The sequence below is a fragment of the Ambystoma mexicanum genome, chromosome 5p, assembly GCF_040938575.1.
Source record: "Ambystoma mexicanum isolate Mex_15411 chromosome 5p, UKY_AmexF1_1, whole genome shotgun sequence".
Lineage (NCBI taxonomy): Eukaryota > Metazoa > Chordata > Amphibia > Caudata > Ambystomatidae > Ambystoma > Ambystoma mexicanum.
In genome coordinates this window covers 767,662,231-767,669,567 of record NC_090930.1, presented here as the reverse complement: position 1 = coordinate 767,669,567, position 7,337 = coordinate 767,662,231, and the positions used below count along the sequence as shown (strand labels likewise).

General features: G+C 42.1%; 1 long non-coding RNA gene across 2 annotated transcripts; it reads left to right on the top strand.

Moving 5' to 3' along the window:
• Window positions 1–316: 316 nt before the first annotated feature.
• LOC138481710 (uncharacterized) lies at window positions 317–1,593 on the top strand. 2 transcript variants are annotated; one of them, XR_011274348.1, is made up of 3 exons: window positions 317–440; window positions 767–846; window positions 1,410–1,593. It is a non-coding gene; the product is annotated as an uncharacterized lncRNA (long non-coding RNA). The 2 variants fall into 2 exon arrangements; XR_011274347.1 differs by lacking the exon at window positions 767–846.
• Window positions 1,594–7,337: the final 5,744 nt, after the last annotated feature.

The following is a 7,337-nucleotide window of genomic DNA, read 5'->3' as shown; positions in this document are numbered from 1 at the left end:
CTTAATTTTAATTTATTTTTCATTCATTTATAATCCATTCAGCTGCACTACCACTCCCAGAATTCAGCTGGTGCTCAATCAGCAGCTTCCAATTTATTCATGTGTATTTCATGCATTCGGGCTCACTTCTCGGCTTTATTCTTCTTGCAGCCGTGATAGTGTTCACTTTTTCGAGTTAATTATATTTTGGGCACTTACATATGTGCCGGGTCCCGTGTCTATGCCTCGATTTCCCAAGAAACTACGGGCATGCGCATTATTACATTCCTTCCGATTCAAAGAGATCTCGGCTCAGGGTTGGCTGCAGCCAGCCCCTTTTGTGTAGAGTGCCTACACGCATGCGTCGCGTTGTCGACTGGCAAAAGAATTTTGAACAGAACCAGTCTTCTTGACTCCTTCTGGGCTGGCGATTTAACAGATATGGCATCTGTTTGATGCAGGTGAGCGTGCGGCCCACCTTTCTGCCATGTATGTTCTAGCTGTGGAATCTGTTATTACTCTAGAGACGTGCCGTAGTTCGGCTGTCAGTTTCCTGCCGTCTTGCATACTTTTAGTATGGACAGTTTATGGGTACTCACGTGAATGCCGTACATTCATTTTTGAATGGACATAACTCTCTTGACCCCCGCTGTGAAGCCTTATTGAACTGGAGCACTTGAGATTTAATTAATGCAGAGGTTGCATCCTTATTAGGTACTTTTGGGTCATTTCCTGCCACTTAGTATTTTAACTGCCTTTTTCTGCCATTTGTTGCCGTGATTTACAGACGACATTGATTTGTCGTGCAAAGCTGTGCTGCTTCATCATTTTCCAACACATGCAGCCTTGGCCTTCCCTAAAGTCCAGGTGAGCCACCACCCCTTCCTTAGTCACAGGTACCTTAGTTAGAGGGCTAACCTTGTTCCATCTTACTTAGTGCATGTCGGCTTTTTGTTTCAGGTCAGTAATTTATCCTGATCTTTCCAGCAAATTTGATTCCATTACATCGCTATGGCCGTCTCAGCCATTTGGCAGCCATAAGTACAGTCTAGTACTAATCCTTTTGAGGCTAGGCTTTAGTTTTTAGTTTTTGGCATGCCTACAACTTACATGACCATACATATTCTGTATATGTTTAAACACTTGTCGCAGATTCACTATGGCCCTGAAGGTTCTCTGCCACTATGCACGGTCTTCTTTTGGGAGTCACTAACCCTTTCGTTCGCTCTAGTTGATATAGCTGTTAGAGTGGGATACCTATATGCTTAATTGGTATATGATATATATGATCCCAAAGAGTTGTTCTCAAAAAATGTTGGGCTGCTTTCAGCAGTCGTTCTCTTTTAAATTGTATTTTGCAGGCAGTCAGCATTGACTTGGATTTTCTAGGTTAGTAGTTTATAGCCATGTATTTGTGTGTTCTCTTACAGAATGGTAACATCTACCTCCTGAGGAAGACGTTGTGTTTACTACCACTACACGTCGAAACCGGTCGAGAGATAAACCCTACAAGGATGTGATCTTTTGCACTGGTTCTTCCGATCCACCCTGACAACAGATTATCTCTGAAATTGTTTCGATTGATTGCGAACATTACAATAATGTCTGTTATTATGGGGACTCGTCATGAATTCCTTCTCCTCATAGGTTTTTAGCACGATTTCTTTGTTTTTTAGCTTCTTGGATGTATGTCACGGTATGATGAGTTGTGTTTGAATGAGTGCACTATGAATGGTTAGTATGTGTGACGATGTTTTAGCCAATTTTAGGCATATGGTTGCTGCTGTTTTGTTGTATTAAAGTGATCAGTGTTTAATTATTTGTGATTGATTCACCATTGCTTAAATTGTTGGTATCACAATTTTCAAATATATATTCTCTGGACATTCTTTTCTGCTTTTCTATATTATCATAATACTCTGGTCCAGAGGCTAGAGTTTCCCTGCTCCCTTCAGCTTTTTGCACAAGGCATGTAAGGACTGCAATTAGGTCCCAATCCTACTACAGCACATATGCCACTCCCAGTTAGCACTCCATTGGGATAAAGCTTAATGATCTACAGAGGTCAAACCCCAACCCCCACTCTCAAACCCACACAAAACACTGGACACTTATCCAGAGAACCCTAAGCATTGGAAAGAGACACCATGCCCAACCACCCAGCCATTCATCTGGAACCCACCCAATGTGCTTCCATTATACCAGGTGCCCATCTATTTTCTCTTCCTGCCAAGAAATCAAGGGGCCCTATTCTTCTAAAAAATATCCCATGTGGTCATTCACAATTGCAGTTAGCTTTTCAAAAATCTCTTGGAGTTGTTTCTCCCATTCTGACATAGAAGAGACACACTACTTTTTCCATCTTTGGGCAATTGCCAGCCTCCCTGCTCTGAGCATCGCCTCCCACATCATGGGGAATCTATATTCCTCCCTGTCCTTTGTTGGGATGCCCAGCAACATCTGAATTGGGTCCAGAGGGAGCTGTTCCCCCCTTATCTCCTTTATCCAGCTCAATAGTTCATCCCAAAAGATTTATATACGGGGCCAGTGCCCCCATATGTGGGAAAGTGACCCTACCTGACCATAGGCTTGGGGGCAAAGTGGGGTGACTACATAGAACATCCCATATAAGTCACAGTGGAAGTTTTGCAGCATTTTAAAGTTGTGCTCCATGGTAGACGTGAACAGATTCCCATGAAGGGTAATCTTAAAAGCTGGCCCAATCTTTATCTGAGATGTCTCCCGAGCCAAACCCGCCAAACATCTTTTAAAAGTCAATCTATCTCTGGTGTCTGCAGTATTGAGGGCTTCATACAACTTAGAGAGGATTCCCTTTCTAGTGACTGAGGAGTTAAAGACCTGCTCAAATGGCATAAGGTCTCTGGACAGGTGGTCGTGCCACTTCTGGATGGTTAGTATGCGCTTGAGTCTAAGATAATCAAAGATGGTGATCGTATCCCCTCCTAGAACCTCACCCTCTTCCTTGTACTTAACGAAAACACAGTTCTTGCACTTTCAAGTCCCCCATCGTAACACAGTTGTGCATAGTGAATTCTTTGGTGAGAGAGGTTGAGCAGGGGACCCAACACAGACGTCATGGGAGAATGCCAGGGAGAGAGTTCTCTATTAGCTTTATTATTTTTTCAAACTGACCAGAGCACGCCCAGGTTGGTGTGGACCCTCAGCTGACTAGGTATTTCATGGGGTGGGGGCACCCATAATAGATCCCTCACTTTATGGAGGTTGGTTTCCAAATCTTCTAAATATGTCCAATAAGATATAAGATCTTCCCTCGTCTGCTCTAAAAGTACTCATAATTGGGAGACTGGGAAGTAGAGGTATAGGTTGGGAAAACCAAAGCCCCCATGGTCCTTTGGTAGGGTGAGATTGGCTCTTTTCACACTAAGTTGTTTATTCCACCATATGAACCTACTGACCGAACTATTAAGATCAATGAAAGAGGCTTTCTGGGAGAGTGGTCGGGAGGGATGCAAACAGATTTAGAAGGCATGGAAGAACATTCATCCTGACGGAGGTCATTCAACCATACCAGGAAATAACCAAAGGGTCCGGTTTTTCAGGCCAGATTGTATGGATTCCAGGAGGGGGTGAAGTAGCCTTCATCGAGCTAGTAAGATCCCTAGTGAGAAGGAACCCTAAATATTTAATAATGACTTTCCACCTTTATATCCAAGAGTCCTGTTCTGGAATCCAGCTGCAAATCACCTTCTCCCATTGGCATAAGATTAGGTGTATCAATGTTTATTTTAAGGCCGAAGAATTTTCAACATTTCATGATTTGAAGAAGGTCTAGGAGAGAGGATTGGACATAGGAGAGATAGCCGAAAATATCATCAGCAAAGAGGGACAATTTAAATTTGACCCCACCACAAGATATAGCTTTGATGGATGGATTAGCTCTGATAGCGATAGCTAGGGGTTCTATGGACAGTATAAAGTAGGGGAGACAACAGGCACCCCTGGTGTGTCCCTCTCAATCAGAGGAATGAATCTGAAATTACACCATTGACCTGTTCCTTTGCTGTAGGGGAGCTATATAGTGCTGAAACCCATTTCAGAAAAGTTCTCTCCGAGACAAATTTTCTCACGAACTTTCATCATGAATGGCCACTCACCCCAATCGAAGCCTTTTTCTGAATCAATTGCTACAAGTCAGGTGTCCCGGCCTACTGAGCTCACATGGTGGATAAGTTTAATCGTTTTCCTAAAACTGTTGGTACCGTGCCTCCCATGGATGAAGCCAACCTGATCACCATGGATAAGAGATGGGAGCAGAGATTTAAGCCTATTCCCCAAGATTTTTGCCAGTATTTTTACATTGTTATTTTGCAAAGAGATCGACCTATAGGTGGAGCGAAGTGATGGATCCATACCCTCCTAATGGATGGCCACAATTATAGCTTCCATCATTTTATCAGGAGCTTGCCACCTGTAAGGGCTGTATTAAAGACTCTCACCAATTAAAGTGCAAGGGTAGATCTGTACATTTTGTAACATTTCATAGTGAAGCCATCACTATCTGGGGTAATTCCAGACATCATCTTCTTAATTGTATGACTGACTTCTTCGGGTGTGATAGGCAAGTTTAGGATGGAGTCCTGGTGATTTTCTCATATTCATATATCCTAGGATGCTTTGTCCCCTTTTCATAATATTTCTGTTTGAGAAAGGACAGTTTTTTCTCAGTGTCCTGGATGAGAAGGGCCCTGAGCTTAGCTTTATAAAGTTCTAGTCTGTTATCAGCAGCTGGGGTGAGACAATTCCCAGGTGCTCCTCCTGATTGTACCTATGCTATTTTCTTCCTGGGTTCCTCTGCTTTTTTCATTCTTTCTCTCATTTTCTGGGAGCCCATACATATGAGGTATCCCCTCAAAGTGGCGTTGAATTCCTCCCACAGGGAGTGAACTCCCACTTCTCCGTTATCATTGTGCTTGAAATATCATTTGATGTCTGAAAGGATGAAATGGGCTATCTCCCCAACTTTGAGCAAGAAGTCGGTACATCTCCACCTTCCCCTTGTAGTGTGACATTCCAGTTACCTACCGCAATCCTCGCCAAATCATGGTTTGACCACAGAACTGGGAATTCCTGAGAGTCAATGATAAGCTCCTTTTATAGAGTCATCTACCAATATAAGGTTTATTCTACAATATGAATTATTGACAGAAGAAAAGAATGTAAATGGTCTGTCCTGGATGGGGGATTCAATGAGGGAGTTGGAAAGTGCCAAGTCCTGATTCACTCTCCGGAACTGTTTGGAGTCAATGTCCCTCTGTGCCACAATAGGTGCCCGTCTAGTCTTTCTCAGTCTTAAACTGGCTCAAGGACCATGTTGAACTTCCTCCTACTAGCAGACTACCCTTGGCAAACAGTAGCAATTTATGCCTCACACCTTCCCCCAGAGGTATCTGTCTCATGTTTGGGCAATACACTGAGCCAATTGTGACTAACCTATCTTTGACCCTCTTTTTTTCAAAAATGACCGTGCCATCTGGGTCAGCCAGCCCATTTTTCACTTTAAACACCAGTCTATAGGAGATTACTATGGATACTCCTCTCGTTTTGTTGAGAACTGATACTGAACACTTCCCCTACTGAGTTTTCTCTTAAGCTGGGTTACTTTCCCTTCTCCCAATGAGTCTCTTGTAATAACAGGATGTCAAGGCCAGATCTTCAAACTTCCCTAAGGACCATTGACCTCTTGGCAGGGGAGTTGGCCCCTCTTTCATTTAGGGAGCCTATTGAGAACTCAAAACCTACAGCCAGCATTAGATTCAGGTTGAACCACCATTATTGCACAGATGCTATGCCTCCATTTCAGAAGTAAGGCTTGACCGTATATTTTGACCAGTTATGTATGTAAAACAAACTGAAACAAATTGAACATTTAGACAAAGAAACAGAAATCTTTCACTGGCATTTTCCCCCTGCAAGAACCCCTCCCCAATCCTGAGCATCTTGTAAGTGATTTCAATCTGGCACACACCCAGGTCACGCACAGCATGTAGTGCACAAATGAAACCCTTGTTTATTTTATCTATAAGTTCAATATTCTGAACGATATACCACTCATATCACACCCTTCTCCCGAGACCCCCCCCCCCACCCCGCTCACACTGACCCAGGAATCAGGCTAGTTTGCAAAGGTAAATATTTATTTATGTATTTAGAATTTAAACCACAATATATTTTAATAGGTAACAACAATCACCAATGGGGTGACAGAACATTAAATAATGTCTTTAATGCACTAGGAGTCAAATAATGAACACAAAAACAAATGCAGCACAGAAAAGAATACTGTTGTGTTGGTTTGGAACAGATAGCACTATCGTTAGAGGTTCCCCTGCAACACCCCTCAAGCCACCAATATGCAATTTAAATAGATGTGAGGAGAGAGCAGGTATTAGAAATAACATAAATCAAACAGAATATCACTCGCACCTTCCCCTTTTAAACACAAGAGAAGAACGGAGTTGACTTTTCAACTGTCAGCATGGCTTTGAAATTGTCTGAGCAAAAAAAAAAAATGTGGTCAAAAATGCTTAAATTATGATAATTTCTATGGGAGCTGCTTTGAACAGATGCACACAATCACAAGCAATGATTTAGTGAAACAAAAACATTTGGAATCTCAAAGTCAAAGTAGGAAATAATTTCAAGCTAATTCACACGTGTAATATCTTTTAGAATGTCAAATCGTGGCAAACATTTTCTTGCGATTTTCGCTACAACGGGCCAATCGCACTGTGGATTAGGGTTCTATGGATAGATAAGGATGTTAGGTACAAGTAGGAATTTAAATTTCTCTTCTATCATAAAAACAGAGGGAGTTATAGTGGTTCTAGTAAGAGTCGTTTTTGCAAAATAGGCGTGAGAATGGAAAACAGAAATTTGGGTTAAAAATGACAGATAGGTTTTCTTATGGTATGTTAAGGACTACAAAAAGGAGAATGCCACACAGGAATCCGTTATTCACGGCTGCTCATAACCATTCATGTGTGATACTCTAGTTTCCGTTTGGTTTGGGAATTACTTTTCTTAATCAAATCAATAAGAAGTTAGGGTTTAGTAACACAGATAAGAGAAAAGTCAGCACAAGGATAGTTCTAGCAATACTATGGTTCTAAGTTAAAGAGGGCATGGGTTTGAGATTGAGATCATACAATGCAGATATATTATGGGTCACTGTTCTTCCTATTAATACTTACAGTCCTTTGTAATTAAAGTGGACCGTCAGTTCTGGTCATTGGATCGGGTCTCTCAAGGAAAGGACAGCACATCAGGCGTGGGACTGGATAAGCTAGGTCGGTCACCGGATTTGCACAGGATCTGCC